The sequence below is a fragment of the Bos grunniens genome, chromosome 4, assembly GCF_055505025.1.
Source record: "Bos grunniens cultivar Pamir isolate PY7600 chromosome 4, Bosgru_T2T1.0, whole genome shotgun sequence".
NCBI lineage: Eukaryota > Metazoa > Chordata > Mammalia > Artiodactyla > Bovidae > Bos > Bos grunniens.
Window position 1 is genome coordinate 90,089,656 of NC_141168.1, and position 27,823 is coordinate 90,117,478.

General features: G+C 41.2%; 1 long non-coding RNA gene across 6 annotated transcripts in view; it reads right to left on the reverse strand.

The window, feature by feature from the left end:
- Window positions 1–2,839: 2,839 nt before the first annotated feature.
- The window catches only part of LOC147374513 (uncharacterized), a 242,567-nt gene continuing 217,583 nt past the window's right edge, over window positions 2,840–27,823 (reverse strand). For 2 of the 6 annotated variants that reach the window (XR_015162847.1, XR_015162846.1), the window contains 2 exons: window positions 10,148–10,243; window positions 2,840–5,008 (listed from right to left, as the gene is read on the reverse strand). This is a non-coding gene — a long non-coding RNA (uncharacterized LOC147374513). Of the gene's footprint in view, window positions 5,009–10,035; window positions 10,244–27,823 lie in introns of those variants that run through there. The other 4 variants (XR_015162845.1, XR_015162844.1, XR_015162843.1 and 1 more) reach the window with 2 other exon arrangements.

Below are 27,823 nucleotides of genomic sequence, written 5' to 3' on the forward strand. Positions count from 1 at the left end.
CGAGCCCTGCTGACTCGCCCTTGATTGACAGCGGCGGCGCACGGCGCGGGCGGCGGTGCGGGCCGGGGGCGGGGCCAGGGCGGCGCAAGCAGGGCCGACTCCCCACCCCCCTCGGCCTCTCTCTGCCAGAGCCGCCGACTCTCCACCCCTTCCCCCAGCGGATTGGCCGCCGACCTGCCGGGGGCCGGGGCGTTGGGGCCGCCTTCTCTCCACCCCCTTTCTGGGGGTTATTCTTTCAGCAGCGTTTCTTTTCCTTCCGTGGCTCTTCTGGTGCTTGTTCTCTCGGCGTTCTAGCTCAGGCGCACTGCCGGTAGGCCTTTCATACAGCCAAACTTGTTGTCTCAGGATATCCCGCCCCCTACTCATTTCCCAGCGCCCTCCCCTCAAAAGCCGGCTGCAGCATCCTTCGGAATTGTCACTAAAGAAAAAAAGTAAGGCTCTCATTCAAGAAAGGCGAGAAGAGCGGACAATGGGGCGCGCGAGCCACCGAAGTCTAGGCACAACGGGTGAACTGCCCGCTGCCCCCGCGCAGGGAGCATGGCTTTCCTGAGGCGCATCCGGACCCGGGCGCCCTTTTTCCCTGGCTCGGTCCCCATTGGTTGAGCGGCTGGGTGACGCGCGCTGAGTGGTGGGAGAAGTGGGGCGGGGCACTACCGCAAAGGCTGTCGGCCCTTGTAGTTTCCGGTGGCCGCGACGGCCCCTCCAAGACACCGCCTTCCTTCCCGCCCCCGACTGAGGCCGGGCCGCGGAGCGGAAAGCTGCCCGAGGGGGCGGTGGCAGCAGGGCGTGGCCGGGGCCGAGTGGGAGTTGAACTGAGCGAGGGGGAGGGGGAAGGGGTGTTGTTTGCCTGGGCCTATCCGCCGCGAAGGGCTGCCCAAACCACCTCTGCCGCCGCCTCCTCGGCTTCAAGCCGCTCCCCGCGGGGCGAGCTCACACCCGGAGCGCTCGGCGATTGAGCGGGCGGCGGCGTGGGGAGGCGGGGTTTGCTGTCCTCCGGGTTTGAATGAACCCGGCTTCTTGGAGCTGCGCCTTCGCCTTTCCTTTCTTTGGTCACCTCCCTAACTCAGGCCCCGCGAGTCAGATCCGAGGCCTGCTTTCCCTCGGAGAAAGATCTTCCATTTTGTTGTCTCTGGCTGGTTGCTGGAGCAAAGCAAAGACCCTCCCTTTAAGGTTGCGTTGCGTCTTGCCGAATAGTACGCGTGGTTGTCGGACTTCTCACTCTGTGAGTCTCAAAAGATTCTCGAGTGGAAGAAAAGCGCAGCTCATTGGGTCAGCCCTGGTCACGGTTCTGCATAAGCTTCTGGGCAGGTGAAATTCGTTATCTGGCTGCACAAAGCATCTTGTTAAATTAACTTGAACAGCCTCCTGACCCAGCTTTCCTCCAAAGTCCTGAAGTCAAGATGATGCCATGCATTGGAATAATGCCTGATTAAATGTACCAAAGGTGGAAGTGAATCGCTAATATAAACACTGGCCTTGGGACTAGGCGCCCTTACATACCTAGACTCACAGCCACCCACTCCCTCTTTACCTGGGCTTCACACACAGCCTAGAGCATTTTTGTCTCCTGCCTGAGGCTTGACGTGTCACAAGAGTGAGGAGATCCCAGGTGCTTCACTTGACTGGCATTTCCTTTGCTTGTTAAAGTTATTGCAAAACTGGCTGATGACAAAGCCAGCAGTGCAACAAGACAAAGAATTCGAGTAAAGAATTAAATAGTATTGTCTACCTCTTCCTAAAAATGAGCCTAAGATCCTTAAATCACCTGCCTTTCCCCCACCATATACAATTTAGAAAGCACAAAAGTGCTTCTCGCATTTACAGATACATCGTCTATCCTTCAGTCTTTTTTTCCCCCAATTCACTGAGATGAATGAAGGAAGACATTTTGTAATCTTATGAATTAGGGCATTCCTGGTAGTTTTTCTTACCTTGCAAAACCTGCCTCAGAGGGGCAATGTCACTGGCTTTAAATATGAGTTAAATAATTGTTTATCCATTCAGTATAGATCTAAAAAGTGTCCTAAATATTCTGTGCCTAATTAGATAAGTGGTAATGGTAATTCATGAAACGTCGTGTAGGGGAAGAAAAATCATTTTCCCCCACCCTTGTTTTCGTAGCTGAAACACAACCCCCGCCCCAAGTAAAAGATTAACAAGAGAAAAACATTGTTATTAACATGTATGCCTCAAGTAAACATGTGAGATCAGTTCAGTTGAGTTCAGTCGCTCAGTCGTGTCTGACTCTTTGCGACCCCATGAATCGCAGCACGCCAGGCCTCCCTGTCCATCACCAACTCCTGGAGTTCACTCAGACTCACGTCCATTGAGTCAGTGATGCCATCCAGCCATCTCATCCTCTGTCGTCCCCTTCTCCTCCTGCCCCCAATCCCTCCCAGCATCAGAGTCTTTTCCAATCAGTCAGCTCTTTGCATGAGGTGGCCAAAGTACTGGAGTTTCAGCTTTAGCATCATTCCTTCCAAAGAAATCCCAGGGCTGATCTCCTTCAGAATGGACTGGTTGGATCTCCTTGCAGTCCAAGGGACTCTCAAGAATCTTCTCCAACAACACAGTTCAAAAGCATCAATTCTTCGGTGCTCAGCCTTCTTCACAGTCCAACTTTGATATCCATACATGACCACAGGAAAAACCACAGCCTTGACTAGATAGACCTTTGTTGGCAAAGTAATGTCTCTGCTTTGAATATGCTATCTAGGTTGGTCATAACTTTCCTTCCAAGGAGTAAAGATCAAGTAAAATTAATTTTCTTATTATATTCAAATAATTTGAGAATTAAAAACTGACCATGGAGATCTGAAAAATGGATTTGAAGGCTTGATGAAAAAAAATTGTGAGTTTAATTAACTGAATGTTAACTGAAATTCCAAAAATCTGTACATTCGTTGTTCCAAAATGTCAATAAGGGTCCCTTGGACATTTAAAACAATCATGCTAACAACCTTAAGATAACTAAATGAATCAACTCAAAACCAGATATCTAAGAATTTCTGTCAATGCCAAAGATTTTAGTTTTTAGATTTAGTTTCCTTCTTTCTAATATTGAAGCAATTATCTGCTAAAGCTACTCTCTTTTGTGGTAACACCAAATCCTGAGTCTACTAGCCAAACAGGGCTCAGGGGAACAAATGGCCAGTTTATCTAACAGTGAATTCAAAGTTTAAAAATACAGTATAAACCAAGTTCTTGGGTTGGGAGAATAAATATTGTTAAAATGGCCATACTGTCCACGGCAATCTACAGATTCAATGTAATCCCTATCAAAATACCAAGGGCATTTTTTATAGAACTGAAACAAAAAACTTTAAAATTTGTATGGAAACAAAGGAGACAGCAATAGCCAAAACAATTTTGAGAAAGAAGAACAGAACTGGAGGAATTACATTCCCTGATTTCAGACTATTCTATACTATAATACAAATTTACCATCATCAAAACACTATGAAACTGGCACAAAAACAGACACATAGGTCAGTGGAACAGGATAGGGAGCCTAGAAATAAACCCATGCACTTATGGTCAATTAATCTACAACAATGGAGACAAGAATATACAATGGAGAAAAGACATTTGCTTCAGTAAGTGGTGTTGGGAAAAATGGACGGCTACATGTAATATAGTGAAACTAGAACATTCTCTGGTATGAAACTATAGCATCCCTGGTATCTCAGCTGGTAAAGAATCCACTTGCAATGCCAGAGACCCCTGTTCGATTCCTGGGTCGGGAAGTTCCCCTAGAGAAGGGATAGGCTACCCACTCCAGTATTCTTGGTTTTCCCTGTTGGCTCAGATGGTGAAGAATCTGCTTGCAATGCAGGAGACCTGGGTTCGATCCCTGGGTTAGGAAGATCTCCTGGAGGAGAGCATGATAATCCACTTCAGTATTCTTTCCTGGAGCATCCCCATGAGCAGAGGAGCCTGGCAGGCTATAGTCCATGGAGTCACAAAGAGTTGGACACGATTGAGTGACTGAACTGAAGTGACTGAGTGTATGAGTATGCGTGTACCTCCCCCGCCACACTACCTATGGGACTGAATGAAGAGTTTGCCCAACACAGGGAAAGGACATAATGGAGATGTGAGGGTCTCTTTGGTAGATACAAGGCAATGTGGAAGATGAGTATGGGGAGAGGCAGGGCACAGAGAGTAACAAGTCTGAAACCTGCAGGGAAAACACTGTCTGTCTTCTTTCCAAAGGGGATACGCTCCTTTAGCATAGCAGAGGCATGAGCTTTGGGGTGTTTCTCTCTCTCTACATTGCTGGAGAACATGATGAGCTTTTAGACAGGACAAAGGGAATACTAGGGAAAACAAAGACAAAGCAAAAGGATTGAGAGGACATTCATGTAGAAAAGAGTATAAATAGCAAATGCGATGAAACAAAGAAAAAACATAATAATTATCCTGTTCAATGAGCTCTTCCCATGAAGATTTTTTTCCAAATGTTTTAAGTGTCTTGAGAAAACTTAGATTAAGAGTGTGATCATGGAGGGAGTAATGCCCACCAGGGGGTGTAGACATGGTGGTGTGTTATATATAAGGATAGCTGCAGATGAGCTGTCTTCCTATGGCACTTGTCTGCAATGTGTAGGAAGCCTTCTTGCTAAGTCTTGACAAATCCACCTCCTAACAGATCATTTGATGTGCATGACATCATCACATGAAGAGTAGAGGGCATCTCTCAGGACACTGAAGTCTGGGGCAGGAAAAATATGAGCACAATATGATTGGGCAGGCTGCAACAGTGAGTTAAATATAATAGCAACAATCATTTCCCACAATGATAAATAAATGCAAAGTCCTCAACAAATAAATAGAGCAAATGAGTTGTTTTGCTCTCTGTCAGTCAAGTCAAACATGGAATACTATTTAAGAAGGATATCCACAACTAGAGGAGAAGGTGATCCAGGATGGAAGAGCTGAGGAATGGTCATAAGCATTGTGATGATTTGGGAAAAGGTCCTGTAACAGCCTTCAAATACTTTCAGACCTGTTGGAGGAAGAGGGATTAGGTTTACTTTATGCGGTTTCAGAGGGCTGAACTTTAATCAATAAGTGCATGTTGTTAGGAGGTAGATTTTGGCACAGTCTAAAAAGAACTTCTGAAGAATTAGAACTGTCTGACATGAAACAAACTCCCTGTGGGGTGGTGAGCTCTTCTTAAGTGGAGATTTTCAAGCACAGGCTGAACTACTCCTCATTGGGAACATTGGAAAAAAGGGTTTACATACCTGAAAGCAACAGAAGCAGATCTAGATTTTGCAAAGCCTAAAGTTTTCAAATTTGGGGAGGTCCTTTTAAGAACAAAGAATACAAAATTATGAATCAGAGTGCCTTTGGAAGGCACATTTATAAATAAGAAATCCTCTAAAACTTAGGCTTCATTAGCTGTGTCATAAATACATGGCAAGGGAGTCAGTTGATATCAGATAAATGTGAGATTTGAATTTGTTTTTAAATAACGAATACTTTTTCTAATTTTAAAAATGGTCATTCTGTTATGTATGGCACAACATGGAGGGAGTAGGAAGAGAGAAGTGAGATTAGATTCACATGGGTTCCTAGCTAGCCTCTGTTTTCATAGCTGGGTAACCTTGGACAAATTACTTAACTTCTTTGAGTCCTAATTCCTTCATCTGTAAAATGGAGGTGATGATCTCTATATTGTTAGGGAAAATCTAAATGAAAATGTATATAAAGCACTGGTATACAGAAGTTGTATACTTAATGACAGCTAATTTGAAGGACTAATAAAATTTGAGTAATCAAAAGGAAAAGGTTTTTAAAATGTCATATGGTGTTATCTGTCATTATCTGAAGATAATAAATGACGTTGTTCCACAATCCCTAATTTAAGGCATAAGGCAACAAGGTTCATGAAATGTTTGCAATATTCACATTAGGTTTATTTCAAACACTTCTTGCTTATGAACAGATAGGAAAAGTCTCCCATAGAACTAACTGACCAAGATAAACACCTTTATCCTCCTAACCCCCATTTCACTTACACAAAGTTTGAGGTCAGAATCAAGGACTAGGACATTTCTTGTCACCCCACTTCCAAGAAGCAGACTGGCCAAGTTTAAGTGTATAGAGATGGACTACATGGTTGACAGGGGAGTAACTTAGCAGAATTCCTGTGCATCACACAACTCCCGGTCACCAATCATCTAGAAGATTCTTGCTTCTCTAAGTGAGGTCCTAGCCAGCAGCAATGGGATAGCCAGATAGCTTGTTAGAAATGCAGAATCCCAGACCTACCCTTGTATTTTAACAAGATTACTGGGTCATTTGATGCACAGCAAAGCTTGAGAAATGCTGATCAGATTACAGTGTAACTCACTTTCCCACATGGTGCCCTGCAGTTGAGGTTCTTTCCTTTGGGCTCTTGGGATGCATTTTCTTTTATGAGAAAGGTAAAGAATGAGGGATCTGTCTGCTACTCCTTGAGAGAGGGCCCAGTCCACCTAATTCTCATTGATCTTTCATTCTCTGGCTTCTTTTCCTATCATGTAACTCATGAGGACACTTCAAATTTGAGGCAAGTTAAACCTGGCAAAAGGTCCGGCCATCTTTCTCCAACTGCCCCATCTCTTCCTAAGAGGTGGAAGACGAAAGATGGGACCAGGGGTTGTATTGCACTTCAGAGAGAGGCCAAGTTCTCTCTAAACCACTTCTCTCCCTCCTCCTTCCCTTCTCCTCCTGTCTGCCCTTGTCTTCCCATCCCTCTTCTCTATTTGATGTACAAAATACACCAAGGGGCTAATTCTATGGGAATGTCTCCTCTAGCACTAGGGAGATCCAGGCCCAACCAGCATTGGGACTCACTCTTTGCATTTTTTTCTATCTGATTGGTATGTTCAGAATCCACCTTTCCTAGCCTTGACTGTGGCTTTACAGAAAAGGGTAAAGAGGAGGAGAAATCTATTGAAGTGAAAAAATGAAAGTTTGAAAAAACGAAAGTTTTAGTTGCTCAGTCATGTCTGACTCTTTCTGACTCTGGGACCCTACAGACTGCAGCCCACCAACCTCCACTGTCCGCAGAATTCTCCAGGCAAGATTACTAAAGTAGGTTACAATTCCCTTCACGAGGGGATCTATCTTCCTGACCCAGGGATCAAACCCACATCTTCTGCATTGGCAGGCAGATTCTTTACCATGTGAGCCACTAGGGAAGCCCTTACAGAAAAGGGTAAAGAGGAGAAACCTATTAGGCCTATATTACTTTTAAATCTCTAGCCTAGACAAAATGAGTCTCCATCCATCTCAGAGATGCACTGGCTTTTGGGAAGTTTATCTAGTACCTAATGACATGGCTTTGCTGGCAATGATTCTATGCATATATTAATAGAAAGTAATTATTTAGCACTCTGAAAGACTAGAGATCTCATCAGGAAAATTTGAGATGCCAAGGGAACACTTTTCCCAAAGATGGGCAAAATAAAGGATATAAATGGTAGAGACCTAGTGGACATTGAAGAGATAAAGAAGAAATGGAAAGAATACATGGAAAAAACTGCATAAAAAAGATCTAAATGGACTAGACTGGATTGCTATGATGGTGTCATCAGCCACCCAGAGCCAGACATTCTGGAGAGCAAAGTGGGCCTTAGGAAACACTGCTGTTAAAAAAGCTTGTGGATGTAACGGAATTCCAGTAGAACTGTTTAAAACTCTAAAGGATGATGCCATCAAGGCGTTGCATTTATTGTATAAGCAAATCTGAAAGACCTAGCAGTGGCCACAGGACTGAAAAAGGTCAATCCTCATCTGGATTCCCAAGAAGGGTAGCACTAAAGAATGTGCTAACCATCAGACAATTGCTCTCATCTCCCATGCTAGTAAGGTCATGCTTAACATCTTGCATGCTAGGCTTCTGCATTATGCAAACTAAGAACCTCCAGATGTCCAAGCTGGATTTAGACAAGAAAGAGGAACCAGAGCTCAAATTGCCAACATTTGCTGGATCACAGAGAAAGCTAGGGAATTCCAGAGAGACATCTACCTCTGTTTCATCAACTAGGCCAAAGCCTTTGACTGTGTGGATCATAACAAACTGTGAAAAGCTCTTAAAGAGATGGGGATACCAGACTATCTTACCTGTCTCCTGAGAAACCTGTATGCGGGTCAAGAAACAACAGTTAGAACCCAGTATGGAACAACTGACTGGCTCAAGATTGAGAAAGGAGTATGACAGGGCTGTCTGCTGTTACCCTGTTTGTGTAATCTGTATGCTGAGCACATCATGAGAAGTGCCAGACTGGATGAGTTACAAACTGGAATCAAGATAGGCAGGAGAAACATCAATGACCTCAGATATGTGAATGGCAGAAAGTGAAGGAGAACTAAAGAGCCTCTTGATGAGGGTGAAGGAGGAGAGTCAAAGAGCCGGCTTAAAAATAATATTTTAAAAACTAAGATCATGGCATCCGGCCCCACTGCTTCATGGCAAATAGAGGGCAGGAAAGGTGGAAGTAGTGACAGATTTCCTCTTGGGGTCTAAAATCACTGTGGATGGTGACTGCAGCCATGAAATCAGAAGACATTTGCTTCTTGGCAGGAGAGCTATGACAAACCTAGACAATGTGTTAAAAAGCAGACATTACTCTGCTGACAAAGGTCCATATAGTCAAGGCAATGGTCTTGCCAGTGGTCATGTATGGTTGTGACAGCTGGACTGTAAAGAAGGCGGAGCATCAAAGAATTAATGTATTTGAACTGTGGTGCTGGAGAAGACTCCTGAGAGTCCCTTGGAAATCAAGGGGATCAAACCAGTCAATCTCAAGGGAAATCAACCCTGAATACTCATTGGAAGGACTGATGCTGAAGCTGAAACTCCAGTATTTTGGTCATTTGATGCGAACAGGTGACTCATTGGAAAAGTCCCTGATGCTGGGAAAGACTGAGGGCAGAAGGAAAAGAGGGCATCAGAGGATGAGATGGCTGGATGGCATCACCGATGCAATGGACATGAACTTGGGCAAACTTTGGGAGATGGTGAGGGACAGAGAGGTCTGGCATGCTGCTGTCCACGGGGTCACAAAGAGCCAGACATGACTGGGAGACTGAACAACAACAACAATGCTTGGTGTAAGCATTTTACATGTATCAACTCATTTAAGCCCCAGGTAACCTTATAAAGTAGGTACTATAGCCATTCTTATTTTACAGATGTGGAATCAGCAGCACTCAGAGCCGGGAAGTAATGTGCCCAGAAAATAAGTGGTAAAGCTGGGGTTCGTATCCAGGCCACTCCCACCAGAGACGTTGCTCTTAACCTGCCTCTGACACATTTCTTCAAGAACCCTGTAGGGAGGGGTGTGTGTCTGGCTTGGGTGTCCCCACTCCCCCAGCCAGTTACCCTTCTAATCGCATTACCACTCCCTACAGAGCTCCTTTGTCAAAGCCCAGCAACAGACTTTAAACCACAAAATCATGTCTGACTGCGGTTGCTTGTTTAGTAGACCAACCAGATTTACAAATGAGAAAAGGAAGCATATCCTGGGCTCAAGAAGACTTTCCATAGCACTAGGAATTAAAAAAAAAAAAAAAAGAAGGCCACATAAGATAAATAGATAATCCAATCAAAGCGAGACAAAGAGTTACTTTTTCCTGAAGTGAATTTTCTAAGGGTAAGATTTTCAAAACCAAGCCAATATATTTGTTTCCTGTTCTCAACCACAGTTCCCCTTGCTTTGGGTAAAACAAGCATGCTGTTTACAAAGTGCTTTCACAGATGCTTACTCCCTGATCTTTACAGCGCCCCAAAGAGTCGAGTGTCTTGCCTGAAATAACACATAAACTAAGTGGGGGAGTTTAGCCTGCAGCCTGGTCTCCTGACATAGGTAGCAGAACGCCGTAGCCTCACTGCTTGCTCTCTGTTCCTCAGTGACCGGAGTAGAGTGAAAAGCGTTCTGAAAACCTCATACTGTAAGTCTCGAAACTTCTGGTCACTCAGAAATAGCAGTGAGCAGACACTGAGGGCTTTATCATTCACCCAGAGCTGACCTAAGAATGTCACATGGTATAATTTATTTAGTCTCCACGACAAATCAGTGAGAAGCAGGTTACTACAATCCCCATTTTGCAGATAAAGAAACTGAGTGTGGAAGATTTTTACAGATCTTACTCAGATTCACTTCCTAGAAGTGGCAGAGCTTGTATCCAAACCCAGACATCTGATTCCAGAAGCTGTTTGTTCATCCACCAACTTCTCTGGCCTCTGCTAAAAAAGTAAAATTGAATTATTCAACAGAGAACCCAACATATCAGTGTTTAGAAGAATCTGTGAATAGAAAAGGGAAAGTATACAATATTATAGCACTTTCATTATATTAAATAATCATTAGAAGGTAAACAGAACTATCATCTGGGTGTCGGCATAGAATATTAATGATTAACAAATTAAACTATATCAATTTATATGAATAGCTTCTCTGGGTAAGGGTCTGTGTCAGGTAATGTGGGAGCTCCAAAGACAACCAAGCCTGCCCCTGCCTTCACGAAGCCTACAGGGAAGCTAGAGAGACAGCAAGGCACCATCACACACATGTTATATATAACCCAGAAGGTATAAATACGAGTTCAGTGCAGTCACTGAACAGGGCAGTGAATCTACAGTCAACTACTGCAATAGGAGTTCAAAGCAAGGAAAAACCCCTCCAGGCTGGGGCTGTAAAGGAAAAGTTTGTGGAGGATATAGCTGGATCTTAAAGAATGCCAAAATAGGAAGAGTTCTGGGGAGGGAAGGGTATTTCAGATTCCAAGCAGAGGGAACAGTGTGAGCGTAGGTATGGAGGCAAGAAAATGCTGCAAGAGCACCTTTGGAGCAAAGACAGTAAACATGAAGTCTGACAGGACTTGCCCCTCACCCCTCAGGGCTATTGCTGTGGAGAACTGGAGGTAAAGTGCCCCAGCACTGACCGGTATCCAAGGATCCATGTGTGTGGCACATTCATCCACCCATAGGATGGGCAACTGCTTCCAGCAAGTTTTGTGTTCCTTGCACACCCATGACTGCTATTATCTCTCATGGGGAGTCCTTCAGAAGTATAATAAATCCAAAAGTACAATCCAAGGGATGTCAGCTCTAAGTTTTTGGAAACTTTAAAGCCAGCAAATGTTACCACACCTCCCACCCCTGCCATTGTCTTTGGAGACTTCCAAAAGTGACTTCTTTCAATCATCCACCCTTGCTGTCATGTCTCCAGACTGTTTTGGGCTTCTTACCAATGACCTATGCCTAGTGTTCCAGCAATACCTCTGAGTGCCCACTGGAATGTCATTGCCTGTCAACAACTCCTCAACCTGTGCACACTCTTCCCTCTCTCTCCCTTTCCCTGCAGTTGCTCACAAGCTCCACATGGTTACGATCAAGGTCTTTCTCAAAACCCACTGCTATGCTACTGCTACTGCGTTCATGCAAAAAAAAAAAAAAACAACTTTTTTTTTTTTTTAACCTATGCCTCCTATAGAATATAGCAGTGAGCAATGGCCCAAAATTCTACCTTCAGGTAGCTTCTATTCTTGGGAGGGGATTTCTAAGGGGGGAGAAAGGAAACATATGTATAGTTAGATGGTGATGAATGCCATTTAAGAAATGAAGCAGAGGTGGAGGACAGGGACTCCTATAGGAAAAGGCACAGAAGAAGATGAGGAAGGTTAAGCAGAGATTGGAAGAAGATGAGGGAGGCCACAGGGGAAGAGCTCTCCAGGCACAGCAAAGCAAAGGGCAAAGACCCAGAGGCAGGGGCAAGTTAGGTCATGCTGGGCACAGTCAAGAGCCGGTGTGGCTGGGAACAAAGAGTTCAGTGGCAAGACAGGGACTCAAAGCGGAAAGGTAGGCAGGCCAGGTAGGGAAGACCAGGGTATAAATACTGGAATTAATCAGAGGGAGGTGGGAAGACAGGGGAGGGTTTTGAAGAGAATAACAAAAATAAGAAATACATTAAAAAAAAATTAACCCAGCCATTATGTGAAGAATAGACAACAGAATCAGGGAGACAGGTTCCAGAGCAATCTTCCATTCTTCTGAATGGTCTTCTCCATAAGACGTGGCATCAACTAGGGGAATTTAGTACACACGTGGATGCTCCATTCATTCACTGGCTTCTCAGTTCACTGACTCCCTTGATTCAAAGGTAAAATTAACTTCATTTTCCTAATTAGTCGCTCAGTCCCATGGCTAGGTCTCAATCTTATCATCACCTGGGCTTGATTTGCTTCTGAAATCACAAAATAGCACATTCTGTGCTCAAATCTCAGTTTCCTATCTTTACAACTTTGTTATTTATACCTAGTTGTTCAGTTCAGTTGCTCAGTCGTGTCCGACTCTTTGCGACCCAATGAGCTGGTCTCAAATTCATGGAAAATACCAGTCTGTCTGCTGTTCAGTCCTTCTACAGTCATTATGGCTATTTCTAACATTGTTTATAATCTGCAAACCATCTATCCTCCTATTTGCCCTGTCATTGAATTTGAAAATGAAACCCATCAAATTCCTGCCAACCTCTCCTTCACACCCATCTTTGCTTCTTCTTCCTTCTAATCCCACAGAATGAGGCTAAAACCTTCACCTTGTTCACCTTCTCAGTCTTTCCCACATTAGACATCTAATTCCATAGCTCATCTTTCCAACCAATCCTGGCTCTGGCTTCTTCCCTTCACTGTTTAAATTTGCTCACATCTCTCTTATTTTGGAAACACACACATGTAACAAGCCTATACACTTCCCCCAGTATACACCCCCTCTCAGCGTCTTGCCTTGTCTTTCTCTCCCTCTTGACAGCCAAGTTTATGGGGAAAGTGTTCTATCTCTTTTCGTGTCCACTTCTTCAGCCATCATTTAAGGTGGCTCCACCTTACTCAAATCTCTGCATCCACCAGATTCCCTTTCCAGTCCTTGTCTCTCTGCAGCCAACCTTACAGAGGCACAGGTAGGCCAAACTCATACCTGGGATACTATTGTCTCCACTACACTTCTACTCATCCTGTTTGTTTCAGAAACTGTTCTGGCCTCAGGAAAGCTATTTTGAACACAGTCTAACCTCCTATCCCTAAATTACTGAAGAAGTTGCCCTACATGTCAGCAGAGTATCTTGTGCTTAATCTTTATTTACATTTACCACATGTTTGGAAGTTTCTTGTTCACCCATGAGCCCCCTTTGCTAGATCATAACCATTTGAGGTCAAGGTCTATGTTTATATCACAACTTCTCAGTATATACTCTTTTTAATTAAATTTACAGAGAAAGCTGAATTATGAGTAATGGCATGTAGAATCTGGGTTTTCATCTTTGCACTCTAAAGATAATTGAAAGTTGTCAACCAAAGGTGTGACTTGGTCAGGAGGGTAATTTGTAAGAGTCTCTTCCATTTCCCAGTTCTTTTTGCATTTATAAACCTTCTCATTTCATTGGGCTCCAGGAAACCACTGTTCTACTGTATGCAAAATTAAACTATCAAAGGATTTTTTTTTTTCATTTTCCAAGATAGGGATAGAGGATGATAAGCTGGATGGAGAAGGAATGATGTTGGACAGCTGAGTTTGGGACATGTGTGGGACAATTATGTAGATATGTCCAGTGAGCAGCTGAAGAATGGGTTGGTGCTCAGGCAAGGACTGAGCTGTGAATATGTATTTTGGTTTCAGCAGAATATACCTACATGGCAGCTGAAACATGAGAGAGTGTGCACTCTCCAAGAGACAGCATGCAGCACAAGAAGAGTAGAGGGCTGGCATGTGGAGCACCTGAGGACATAGACACCTGATGGGCGGACAATGGAAGAAGGACGGTGAAAGAAAGAAGACAGTGCAGGAATGGTCAGAGAACAAAGAAGCCCAGGAAGAACCTATGGCGACCAAGGTCTACACCCTGATCTTCAGTCCTTGTGTGCAAGTCCTCCAGCCTGTCCACTCTAGACTTTGAGCTGAAGATTTCTGCTCCTGTAGGCTTATACTTCTGTATATGCTCACAATCCAATTTTAATCATCTTTTCACCACTTGACAGAAATGGTTTGTTATCTTCGGCCAGTTGCTACCATATTTACTCCAACAGCTATCCTAAACCATCACCTTCCCAAGGACTCTAATCATTCTCTCAGTTCAGTTCAGTTCAGTCGCTCAGTCATGTCCGACTCTTTGTGACCCCATGAATCACAGCACGCCAGGCCTCTCTGTCCATCACCAACCCCCGGAGTTCACTCAGACTCACATCCATTGAGTCAGTGATGCCATCCAGCCATCTCATCCTCTGTCATCCCCTTCTCCTCCTGCCCCCAATCCCTCCCAGCATCAGAGAGTCTTTTCCAATGAGTCAACTCTTCGCATGAGGTGGCCAAAGTACTGGAGTTTCAGCTTTAGCATCATTCCTTCCAAAGAAATCCCAGGGCTGATCTCCTTCAGAATGGACTGGTTGGATCTCCTTGCAGTCCAAGGGACTCTCAAGAGTCTTCTCCAACACCTCAGTTCAAAAGCATTAATTCTTCGGCGCTCAGCCTTCTTCACATTCTCTACTCTCACTCTTTTTTTTTTCAGCAACAGCTTTATTGAGATATAACCATTCAATTCACCCATTTAAAGTGTATGCTGCTGCTGCTGCTGCTAAGTCGCTTCAGTCGTGTCCAACTCTGTGCGACCCCATAGACGGCAGCCCACCAGGCTCCCCCGTCCCTGGGATCCTCCAGGCAAGGATACTGGAGTGGGTTGCTATAATTCAATATTAAAAACATGTATTCACAAAGTTGTACAACTGTCACCAGAATCCATGTTAGAACATTTTCTAACTCCCAGAAGAAATACTGTACCCTTGAACCATCACCACACAAACCCATTCACTAGCACTCCAGTCCTAAAAAACCAATGATCTATTTTCTATCTCTATAAACTTGCCTGTTCGGAACATTACACATAAATGGAACTAGATAATATGTGGGTTTTGTGACAGGCTTCTTTCACTTAGTGTAATGTTTTCAAAATTCATCCACTTCATAGTAGGAATCAGAACTTGATTCCTTTTATGAAGATATATATCTGAAAAATGCTCCACTGTGTGAACATACTACAGTTTTAAATCCATTTATCAGCTGATAGACATTTGGGTGTTTCTATCTTTTGGCTATTGTCAATAATGCTGCCATGAACATTTGTGTATAAGCTTTTGTGTGGACATGTGTTTTATTTCTCTTGGGCATATACCTAAGTGGAATTTCAAGGTTATTCGTTAACTCCATGTTTAATCATTTGAGGAACTGCCAGACTATTTGTCAAAGTGATTGCCCTATCTTAAATTCTCACCAACAGTATAGGATATGAGGGTTCCAGTTCTCTATATCCTTGCCAACTCCTGTTTTCTGTCTTTTTGATTTTAGACATCGTAGTATATATGAGTGGGCTTCCCAGGTGGCACTAGTTCTAAAGAAGCCACCTGCTAATGGGGAGACGAGGGTTCAATCTCTGCGTCAGGAAGATCCCCTGGAGGAGGGCATGGCAACCCTCTCTAGTATTCTTGCCTGGAGAATCCCATGGACAGAGAAGCCTGGTAGATGAAGTGGTTCAGTTGTAAAGAATCTGCCTGGCAATGCAGGAGATGCGAGTTTGATTGCTGTGTCGGAAAGATCCCCTCAAGAATGAAATGGAACCCACTCCAGTATTCTTGCCTGGAAAATCCCACGGACAGAGGAGCCTGGTGGGCTACAGTCCATGGGGTCACAAAGGAGTCAGATATGACTTAGCGACTAAATAACAACAAAAGTATACATGAAGAGGTACCTCATTGTGATTTTTATTTCTAAGATGATTAATGATATTGAACATCTTTCATGTATTTGTTGGCCATCTATACATCTTCTTTGGAAGATACATGTCCCTTTTATCAGATATATGATTTTAAAATATTTTCTCCCATTCATTTGTTTTTTTCACTTTCTTGATGATGTTCTTTGAAGCACAAAATTTTTCAATTTCTATAAAGTCCAATTTATCTATTTTTTTTGGTTGCTTGTGCTTTTCATGTCACATTTAAAAAATCATTATCTAATCTGAGGTCATGAAGATTACTCTTGTCTTCTCTTATGAGTTGTTTTACTATCATATTTTGGTACTTAGGAACACCTACTTTAAAGTGCTGAAGCACTGGATTTGAGCCATGAGTTCCCATTTAGCAGTTGTCTAACCTTAGGTAAACTGTATTCAACTTTTTCAAGCCTTGTTTCCTCTTCCCTAAAGTGGAATGAGTTGGTAAAAGCAATCTATGCCATAAGGAAATTTTTAGGCTCCAATCAATTAGTGTTTGTCCAAGCTCCTAACATAATGTCTGGCACCTATAAGTGCTCTATAAATGTTAACTGTTAGAGACCATTGATGGGAGCTTCTCAGTGTTTACTCACCTACATCTTAAAACATTTCTGTGTTTTTACCTTCACTTCTATATTAGAGCAAGGGTATAATTGACTTTCACGTTATTTATTTCTAATACTATATAATCACAATTGTACTGTTTAATGTACATTCCATTATCTAAAATTGTGATTCATACTTTCTAAGATCTAACTTTTGGGTGCATTCCTATATTTGTGTTATGCAGGATGTTATATTATATTGATCATTTTGGCATTACCATACAAGCTGTGTTTTTCACAAAATGTAATTATGGCAATTTTATATTGCATTATATAAATCACAATGTATTACAACTATTAATTTGGATAATAACAACAGACTATTTATACGGAATAGATGAAAAAGGAAAAATCCACCAAAACACTTTGCTTCCATATAATTATACAATCTATTTATTCACAGAATAAATGACCAGTTAACAGTGTAATCTACACTAAAGCTATGGTAATTCTTCATGAACTTGGTTGGGAGTTATCTAAAGTTCTTTTGGGAATTACTCTGAGAAACAATTCCATTTTCTTCTGACAGATCAATAATATGAACCATCATACAGGATATTTCAAGAGTCTGGCTAGTGAACTTCATTTCTAGTCATCTCTGGATTAGCAGTTTTCAAACTTCAGTTGTGTGAGAATTACTTGATGCTGGGACTCTCCCCAGAGTTTCTGCCTCAGTCATCATGGGGTGGGATCTAAGAAGCTCCAGTTCTATAAAGTGCCTAAAGGTTGCTGATGCTGCTGGTTGACTCCATGCTTTGAGTACATGTTCCAGTACATAATTAATATGCATCGAGGATATAGAGTCTACATTTCTAAGCTGGTCAGAATCCAGGGAATTTCATGGGTCTTCCAAATTCCATCAACTCTACTGGAGCTCCCTAGAGATCCCATGACACTCCAGACATCTCAAAAATCTTTTGGACTTCTACATAAAGATGTAACCATTTGAAAAACTGCAGGGGGTTGAGGGTAGCAATGATTTGGGGTGGGGATAACACTTTCTAATTTCTAGGAAAGCTTCAGGCCCTTGGAGGACCTGCTAACTCTTGAGTCCAGACCATAGGATTTTCCTGCAGTCTAATTATGTGCTTGGTCAAGCTGGTTTTGTTTGACTTATTCTCCTCTAATAGAACAGACCATGTAATAATTAGTGTCCCACCCCTGCCCAATTAGGCCTTCTTCATGTTACAGGTCTACTATGTACACTCCTAAATTCAGTCATTTCAGTGAGTTTGATGATGATTATAATTTGCTTTCTGTTCCCTATCATACGAACATTCTGAGTGACTAGCAAGTTGTCCTTCTTTTGCCCTCGTTCAATAGTTGGTTTTATTTTAGTCTGCCAGCAGAGGTAGGTGTGTGTGTGAGACTTGGACAATTCCCTTGGTTATGCTTTGGGGTTGCTGTTAGAACCACCTCAAGCAAAAATCTGTGGGGCAAGTTTATCTTGCATATGGATACACAGTATGGAAAAGTATAAATCAAAGTATTATCTCTGCAACATGAACATACAAAGAGATACATACAAAGAGAAGTAGAACCAAGAGAAGAGAACCTGATAACATGTTTAAGGATTAAGTCATGTCCAATAACAGAAATATCCTAGTCTTTCTCAATTATTTGAGCTGACAGATTTCTATTTTAAGTTAGCTAGTTTAATTTAGGTTCCTATCATTACTAAAAAGTCCCAATTACATTATTCCTGAAGTTAACAACTCTATAGGAAAAAAAAAAAATTCCGGTATTTCTCCTCTACTCTCAATTCAGTGCTCTAATCATGGAATAGTTTACTTTTGACTCTTCCATTCACCAAATGTATGTGTATTTCTCTCCCATATTAAGCAATTCTCTGGTTCTCCAGACACCATCTCACAATTAAACTGACACTGTCTACCTGGAGATACCATAAAATCCCACAGATTATGGCTTTAGTCCCACAATACTGTTTCTAATCCCACTTTAGATATCAAACACAAAGCCAGGTTGTCATCTGGGCATCTGACCTTCTGACTGGCTATAACTCTGAGGTTTCCATGACCTACTCTTCAGGTTCAATTATTTCCTAGAATGGCCCACAGAACTCTGAGAAACAGTGTACTTACCATTGTTTATTTTAACAAAAGATACTTCAAAGGCTACAGATGAACATCCTGATGCAAGAGATGCACAGGGCAAAGTATAGGGGAAGGGGTTAAAAGATGCTTTCCCAGGCCAAATTTCAATCAGGCTCCCCTAAACTCTCCATCGAGGCCCATCCTTGTATTTCCTTGCAGAATCCAGTTTCAGTAAGAATCCTGCTAAATCAGTTTAGCAAGAATTCCCACCTTTAATATCCCATCAAACTTCTCATTTTTGCCACCTCCCCCCAGGTGTATCTGATCAGCCTGGCTGCCCTCAGCAAGAATCCTGTTACTCATTTCAGTCAGACTTCCCCAGACTTGTCTCCTTGTAGTAATTTTCCATCTACTGATATCCCACCCAAACTTACTGCTTGGTTATAAATCTATACTTGTTCTGGTTGTATTTGGAATTGATTCTAGCTCTATTCTGTAATCTCTCTGTCCCTACTGTAATATTTTTTAAAAATGTATTATTATTATTTATTTAAAATTAATTTTACTGGAGTATAGTTGACTTAAAATATTGTGTTAGTTTCTACTGAACAGCACAGTGAATCAGCTGTACATACATCCACTCTTTTTTAGATTCTTTTCCCATACAGGAAAAGAGTATTGAGTAGAGTTCCCTGTGCTACACTGTAGGTTTGTAGTAGTAGTAGTAGTGTTAGTCACTCAGTGGTGTCTGACTCTTTGAGACCCTCTGGACTATAGCCTGCCAGGCTCCTCTGTCCATGGAATCTTCTAGGTAAGAATACTGGAGTGGGTTGTCATTTCCTTCTCCAGGATATCTTTGCAAACTGGGGATCAAACCTGGGTCTCCTGAACTGCAGGCAGATTCTTTACCATCTGAGCCACCAGGGAAGCCCTGTAGGTTCTTATTATCTATTTTATACATAGTAGTGTGATAAATTGGGAGACTGGGATTGACAAAGACATACATATGCAATAGTTTTTTGAATAAAATCTATTTTACTGCTTTAACTTACTGTCCTGCTCTGATTCTCTTTTTAGCAAGACATGAAACTCCTATGGTCTATCCAAGCAAACCACCTGTCCAGTACCTTCCATATGTTCAGCATTCCAGAATTCTTTTTTTTAAATAATTGAAATAGAGCCGATATATAATATATATAAGTATAGGGGTATAATACAGTGATTTAAGAATTTTTAAAGCTTATATTCCATGTAGTTATTAGCAAATATTAGCTATTTTCCCTGTGCTGCAGAGTGTATCTTTGTAGCTTATTTATTTCATATATAATAATTTTGTACTTTTAATCCCCTATCCCTATCTTACCCCTCCCTGGACTGGTAACCACCAATTTGATTCCTGTATCTGTAAGACTGTTTCTTTTGTTATATTCACTACTTTATTTTATTTTTAATAAGATTCCACATGTAAGTGATAGCATACACTATTTGTGTTCCTATGTCTGACTTATTTCACTTAGCATAATACCCTCCAGATCCATTCATGTTGTCACAAATGGCAAAATTTTTCTTTTATTATGGCTGAGTACATGGGCTTCCTGGTGGCTCAGATGGTAAAGAATCTGCCTGCAATGCAGGATACCTGGTTTTGATCCTTGGGTTGGGAAGATCCCTTGGAGGAGGGCATGGCAACCCACTCCAGTATTCTTGCCTGGAGAATCCCCATGGACAGAGGAGCCTGGCAGACTACAGTCCATGGGGTCACAAAGAGTTGGACATGACTGAGCGACTAAGCACAGCACAGCACAGCACAGGGAGCTAAAATAAGTTACAAGGAACTCTCCTTTCAGTTAACATTTTAAATTATTTTTGCGAGGGAATAAGAAGGGCATGGGAGAAGGCAATGGCACCCCACTCCAGTACTCTTGCCTGGAAAATCCCATGGACCGAGGAGCCTGGTAGGCTGCAGTCCATGGGTTCACTAAGACTCGGGCACGACTGAGCGACTTCATTTTCACTTTTCACTTTCATGCATTGGAGAAGGAAACGGCAACCCACTCCAGTGTTCTTGCCTGGAGAATCCCAGGGACAGGGAAGCCTGGTAGGCTGCCATCTATGGGGTCCCACAGAGTCGGACACGACCGAAGCGACTTAGCAGCAGCAGCAGCAGCAAGAAGGGCATAAAAATTTTCATGGTGAATACTTCATTAAAAACAAAAGATCAAATGGAATATTTACACCCCTGAATAGGAACTTCTCTGTAAGTACTGTGTGATTCCTGAGGAGAAGCACTCCCTACAGCAGGTCAGGAAATGCCTTGATCAGCCCAAAATATCTTATACACTAGACTGAGAGTTACTTAAGACATTGATAAAAATGGACCTTCTAGAAGAAAATTTAATATTTTTTACTTACACGTTGCCACAGTGAGGGTACAGAAGAGTAACTAAAGTGGTGTTTGATTGTTATATTGTTGTGATTGTAAAGAATCACTAAGACCTTATTGAAATTCTCAAGTAAACTATAGATGGGGATGATAATTTCTATATGAAATCATCACTGGTATTCCCTCAACTTAATTTCTTCCTTTATTAAATATTTCAATAGAGTTTATTGTGCAAATTCTTTTTCTTTCACATATACATATTTAAATAAATAATTTAAATAAAAGAATCAATTCATTACATGCAGTATTACATTTGAAGGGTTTATCACAAACAGTATTCACTTCCTTAACTGAAGGAGCCTCTGTGATGTTTTGTACATATAACACTGATTATATTTAATTATTTTAAGTAGCTCTGCAAAATACTTTAGAACTTAATACCATCTGCTATTTTATGATATAGCTGCTAAGCTGCTACTGCTAAGTCGCTTCAGTTGTGTCTGACTCTGTGCGACCCCAGGGACAGCAGCTCACCAGGCTCCCCCGTCCCTGGGATTCTCCAGGCAAGAACACTGGAGTGGGTTGCCATTTCCTTCTCCAATGCATGAAAGTGAAAAGTGAAAGTGAAGTCGCTCAGTCGTGTCCGACTCCTAGTGACCCCATGGACTGCAGCCTACCGGGCTCCTCCGTCCATGGGATTTGCCAGGCAAGAGTACTGGAGTGGGTTGCCATTACCATCTGCTATTTTATGATATAGCTACTTCCTGGGTAATTTTTTTTCTTGCATTTACTAAGACTGGGCTGCTAACTATAATTTTGGCTTATTGTTATTAATTTAAAAATCATAATATATGTCTAGTAGCTACTGTTTGCCTTTTGATAACATTGGTAATTTTCCCGTTTGTCTTAATCCTAAACCCTTAATTTTGGGCCACAAAACAAGAATAATTAATTGAATTATCAATTGGAAAAGAAAAATGCAATGATTTTAGTCATTTAAGTTTCTATTTAATAAATACAATGCTAATTTGGTACTCTTATGACTATTCCTGCTCCTGCTGCTGCTAAGTCGCTTCAGTCGTGTCCGACTCTGTCCGACCCCATAGACGGCAACCCATCAGGCTCCCCCATCCCTGGGATTCTCCAGGCAAGAACACTAGAGTGGGTTGCCATTTCCTTCTCCAATGAATGAAAGTGAAAAGTGACAGTGAAGTCGCTCAGTCATGTCTGACTCGTAGCGACCCCATGGACTGCAGCCTTCCAAGGCTCCTCCATCCATGGGATTTTCCAGGCAAGAGTACTGGAGTGGGGTGCCATTGCCTTCTCTCTATGACTATTTCTAGCTGTCAATAATACCACCATCTAAACTGAATATTTTGATTCTCTGATGATTTGCTTAGTTCAAATTGAATTTATCCAAGGTACTTTGTGTTTAACAAGTGGGTGAGTTAAAGGTCAAAGAAAGAAAACAATCCATTCACTCATAGGTACAATAAAACCATAAAATCATTAAGATAAATAAAGCAGGTGCAATGTAAGTAACAACTGAGGTGGCCAACAAGACAATTAGGTGCTAGGAAACACGGTATAATGAAAACTATATAAATTCAGTGCTAAATTTGACCCTGCACTTTGGGAAGAGCCAGTGGAAAATAAAATTGTGATGTGCTATGGGGTCATACCTCTGTATTAAGATGAACAAACTTCTCTACCTTGTACTTGGGAGGTATATAGTCCATCAGATCTTGACTGGCATAATAAAAGCCATTCAAAAGTGTTTCTTAAGGTGAGGACAATTTTATTCCACTAAAATCTTAATCCCACTAATGAACTGCATAAAATGTTGACTTGTGGCTCCAGGAAATTTTGGAGAGGAATTAGTTTTATCCAGGTTGACAGATTACCAGTGAATTGTTTTGTACAGGCAAAAAGCTTAGAGAAACTAGGGTACTTGGTCCTTAGACATTTTTATTCATGTACATCCTAAAATAATTTGGAAAAATCATATGCCCTTTAAACATTTAAAAACTAATATCTAAGAATTTCTATGACAAGTTTAAAAAATTTTTAAAGGATATAATTTTTAGCATACTTATCTATGGTATTTTAAAATTAAAGCTTTAACACCATATTTAAAAGCACATTTATGGATCATTTAAACACCACACAGATTTGATAGCATCATTGTCCATTTAAAATACATGAACAGGTTTTCTTTAGTAGCCAGAAATTTTACATTGTTTCTTATTTTCTATGAACTCCTATTTCCATTCTACTTTCACTATAAAATTCTCTTACGGGATGAATTATCATTGATGTAACTACTGGCATTCAATTGCTCCCAACAACCATTTGCATAAATATCTAGAAATTATTTTAATTATAATTGGTAAATATGGCTCTTTCCACCCGTACTTCCCTCCTTCACACTTCCTGCTTTATCATGTATTTTTTCAAATGGTTGTGAGCATTTTTGGGGAACTTGCTAAAAGCAAGTTGAGTTGGGGACACATTTGGTGTGTATCATTGTTTATATATTTATAAGGCTGACAATTACTTCTGTATGTATCTATGTAAGTTAGAAACGTATGAGACCCTGGGTACAGTCTGAATATTTGCATCTCCTCCAAATTCATATATTTAAATCCTAATGTCCACTGTCATGGTATTAAGAGGTGGGACCTTTGGGTGGTGATTATGTCATGACGGTGGAGCCTCTATGTGTGGATTAAAATTCCTAAAAAAAAAGAAACCCTACAAAGTTCTCTAGCCCCGTCTAGTATGTAAGGATACAACCAGAAAGTGCTGGCTATAAACCAATAAGAGGGCTCTCACCAGGAGTCCCCCATGCTGATATTTTGATCATGGACTTCCCACCTGATTATGGACTTCCCACTTCTCTAAAACTGTGAGAAATAATTTCTGCTTTTCACAAACTACCCACTTTGTGGTATTTTAATGAAGATCAGGCAAACTAAGATCAGCACTTGATCAAAATATTATAATATTTTTAGATTTAGAAATATTTGTGTTATCCCTTGGCATAATAAAATTTGTAATATAATTTGTAATGTAATGTAATATTTAGTTTTTCATGCTAAATATTTACATTCATATATAAATTTGCAAACCTTTTCCTAAAATGCCCCTCCCCTCTCCACAAATTAGATAAGCCTCAAGCCTCATAAAAACTGCCTATACTTTATTTGACCTAATTATGTACACTGTGCTTGAAATTTTGTGTTTTCTGAAAAGAAGGGCAAAAATAATCTATAGTTTTTGTACTAACAAAAGTACAATTATAATTTTCTATTAAAACCAGGATCCATTCTTAAAAAGTAATCAGGGTACACAGTAAGCGGTTCCTGCCCCATCCTACAGTACCTCCCAATCACAAAGTGCACCAAATTAGCAAGTTTTAATACACAAAGTTCCCTCAATGGAAACACGATTAAGTCAAAGAATAAAACATTGTAGAACCTTAATTAGGGATGTTTCACAGACACTAATTGTTTTGGTCTCATGAGTTATTTTTTAACTTTTTAAATTAAAAACTTAAAAGATATGTGAAAGTCACAAGTATAGTACAATAACCATTTTACTTCACCTAGATTAACCAATTGTTAATATTTTACTATGATGGCTTTCTCAAATTAATTATAATAATAGTATTGTTGAAAAAAAATTGAAAACAAGTTGCAGAGTTATATCACTTGACCCACTAGACATCTCTTCAAGAAAATTACAGATACTAAGGGAACATTTCATGCAAAGAGGTGCATAATAAAGGACAGAAACGGTAAGGACAGAAGCAGAAGAATATAAGTAGAGATGGCAAGAATACACAGAAGAATTGTACAAAAAAGGTCTTCGTGACCCAGGTAATCACGATGGTGTGATCACTCATCTAAAACCAGACATCCTGGAATTCAAAATCAAGAGGGCCTTAGGAAGCATTACTATGAACACAGCTAGTAGAGGTGATAGAATTCTAACTGAGCTATTTCAAATGCTAAAAGATGATGCTGTTAAAGTGCTGAACTCAATATGCCAGCAAACTTGGAAAACTCAGCACTGGCCACAGGACTGGAAAGGGTCAGTTTTCATTCTAATCCCAAAGAAGGGGAATGCCAAAGAATGTTCAAACTACCACACAATTGTGCTCATTTCACATGATAGCAAGGTAATGCTTAAAATCCTGCAAGCTGGGCTTCAACAGTACATGAACTGAGAACTACCAAATGTTCAAGCTGAATTTAGAAAAGGCAGAGAAACCAGAGATCAAATTGCCAACATCTGCTGGATCATAGAAAAAGCAAGAGAATTCCAGAAAAACATCTACTTCTGCTTCATTGACTATGCTAAGGCCTTTGACTGTGTGGATCACAACAAACTGTGGAAAACTCTTAAAGAGATGGGAATATCAGACCACCTTACCTGCCTCCTGAGAAACCTGTACACAGGTTGAGAAGCAAGAGTTAGAACCAGACATGGAACAACGGACTGGTTCCAAATTGGGAAAGGAGTACATCAAGGCTGTTTACTGTCACCCTGCTTATTTAACTTATACGCAGAGTACATTATGTGAAATGCAGGGCTGGATGAATCACAAGCTGGAATCAAGACTGCTGGTAGAAATATAAAAAACCTCAGATATGCAGATGATACCACCCTAATGGCAGAAAGTGAAGAGGAACTAAAGAGCCTCTTGAGGAAGGTGAAAACAGAGAGTAAAAAGCTGGCTTAAAACTCAACATTCAATAAACTAAGATCATGGCATCACTTCATGGCAAATAAATGGGGGAAAAAATGGAAACAACTACAGACCTTATTTTCTTGGATTCCAAAATCACTGTGGACAGTAACTGCAGCCATGAAATGAAAAGATGCTTGCTCTTTCGAAGAAAAGTTACGACAAACCTAGACAGTGTATTAAAAAGCAGAGATACCACTTTGTCAACAAAGGCCTGTCTAGTCAAAGCTATCGTTTTTCCTATAGTCATGTACGAATGTGAGAGCTGGACCATAAAGAAGGCTGAGTGCCAAAGAATTGATGTTTTTGAACTGTGGTGTTAGAGAAGACTCTTGAGAGAGTCCCTTGGACACTAAAACCAGTCAATCTTAAAGGAAATCAGTCCTGAATATTTGTTGGAAGGACTAATGCTAAAGCTGAAGCTCCAACACTTTGGCTACCTGATGCAAGAAGCCAATTCTTGGAAAAGCTCTTGATGCTGGAAAAGATTGAGGGCAGGAGGAGAAGAGGGTGACAGAGGATGAGATGACTGTACGGCATCGCTGACTCAATGGATAGAAGTTTGAGCAAACTCTGGGAGATAGTGAAGGGCAGGGAAGCCTGGCATGCTGCAGTCCATTGAGTCACATAGAGCTGGACATTACTGAGCGACTGAACAACCACCACTTGAACAAAACCATAGAAATGAGCTTTATTAGATTAGAGCAAAAGTAATTTTGGTTTCGCATTGTTGAAATTTGTCATTTTAACGTTGGAAAGTTGCAAGTGTTAGCTGCTTAGTTGCATCTGATTCTTTGTGGCCTCATAGACTGTAGCCTATCAGGTTCCTCTGTCCATGGAATTCTCCAGGTAAGAACACTGGAGTGGGCTGGCATTCCCTTCTCCAGGGGACCTTCCCAAGCCAAGGGTTGAACCCAGGTCTCCCATATTGCAGGTAGATTCTTTATCATCTGAGCTACCAGGGAAGCCCATAACCCTTGATATTGGAATACATTCTTAAATAAATGTGATTATGTTGTGGTTGTTCAGTCACTAAGTTGTGCCCAACTCTTGTGACCCTATGGACTGTAGCCTGCTAGGCTCCTCTGTCCGTGGGATTTTCCAGGCAAAAATACTGGAATGGGTTGCCGTTTCCTTCTCCATGGTTATATTATACATGATTTTAATGTGAGCTTCTCGCTTTACACTTTTTTGCTAATGACTTATTACTTGATGTTTATTTTATATTTATTTTAGATTATGGAAATGATATTAGACCAAAAGCGAATTTTAGCAATTTTCTTATTCAAGTTTAAAATGGGTAGTAAAGCAGGGGAGACAACTCGCAACATTAGAAACTGCTGTAGAACAGCAGTATGTAGAACATACAGTGCAGCAGTGGTTCCAAAAGTTTTGCAAAGGAAGTGAGAGCCCTTGAAGATAAGGAGCTCAGTGGATAGCCATCGAAGTTGACAACTATGAATTTAAAGCCACTCTTGAAGATGATCCTCTTACAAACACACAAGAAATTTCTGAAGAACTCAACATCGACCCTTCTACGAAGGTGAAACAGTTCGATAAGTGTGCACCTCATTGACTGACTGTAAATTTTTAAGTGGTGTCTTCTTTTATTCTAGGCAACAAGAAAAACATCTCGCGATTAGATTGTGACGTGCAATGGAAAGTAGATTTTATACAACAACCGGTAATAAGCAGCTCAGTGGCTGGACTAAGAAGAAGATCCAAAGTTCTTCCCTAAGCCAAACTTGCACTCAAAAAAGGTCATGGTCACTGTTTGGTGGTCTGCTGTTCATATGATCAACTACAGCTTTCTGAATCCTGGTGAGACCATTACATCTGAGAAGTATGTTCAGCAAACAGATGAGATACGCTGAAAACCACAATGCCTGCAGCCAACGTTGGTCAACAGAAAGGGCGCAATTCTCTTCTTCGTGACAATGCCCAACCATAGGTCACACAATCGATGCTTCAAAAGTTGAACAAATTTGGCTACAAAGTTTTGCCTCATATGCCATATTCACCTGACCCCTTGCCAACCAACTACCACTTCTTCAAGCATCTCGATAACTTGTTGCAGGGAAAATGCTTCCACAACTAGCAGGATTCAGCAAATAATATCTAAGAGTTTGTCAAATCCTGAAGCATGGATTTTTACATTACAGGGATTAAAAACTTATTTCACATTAGCAAAAATGTGTTGATTGTAATGGTTCCTA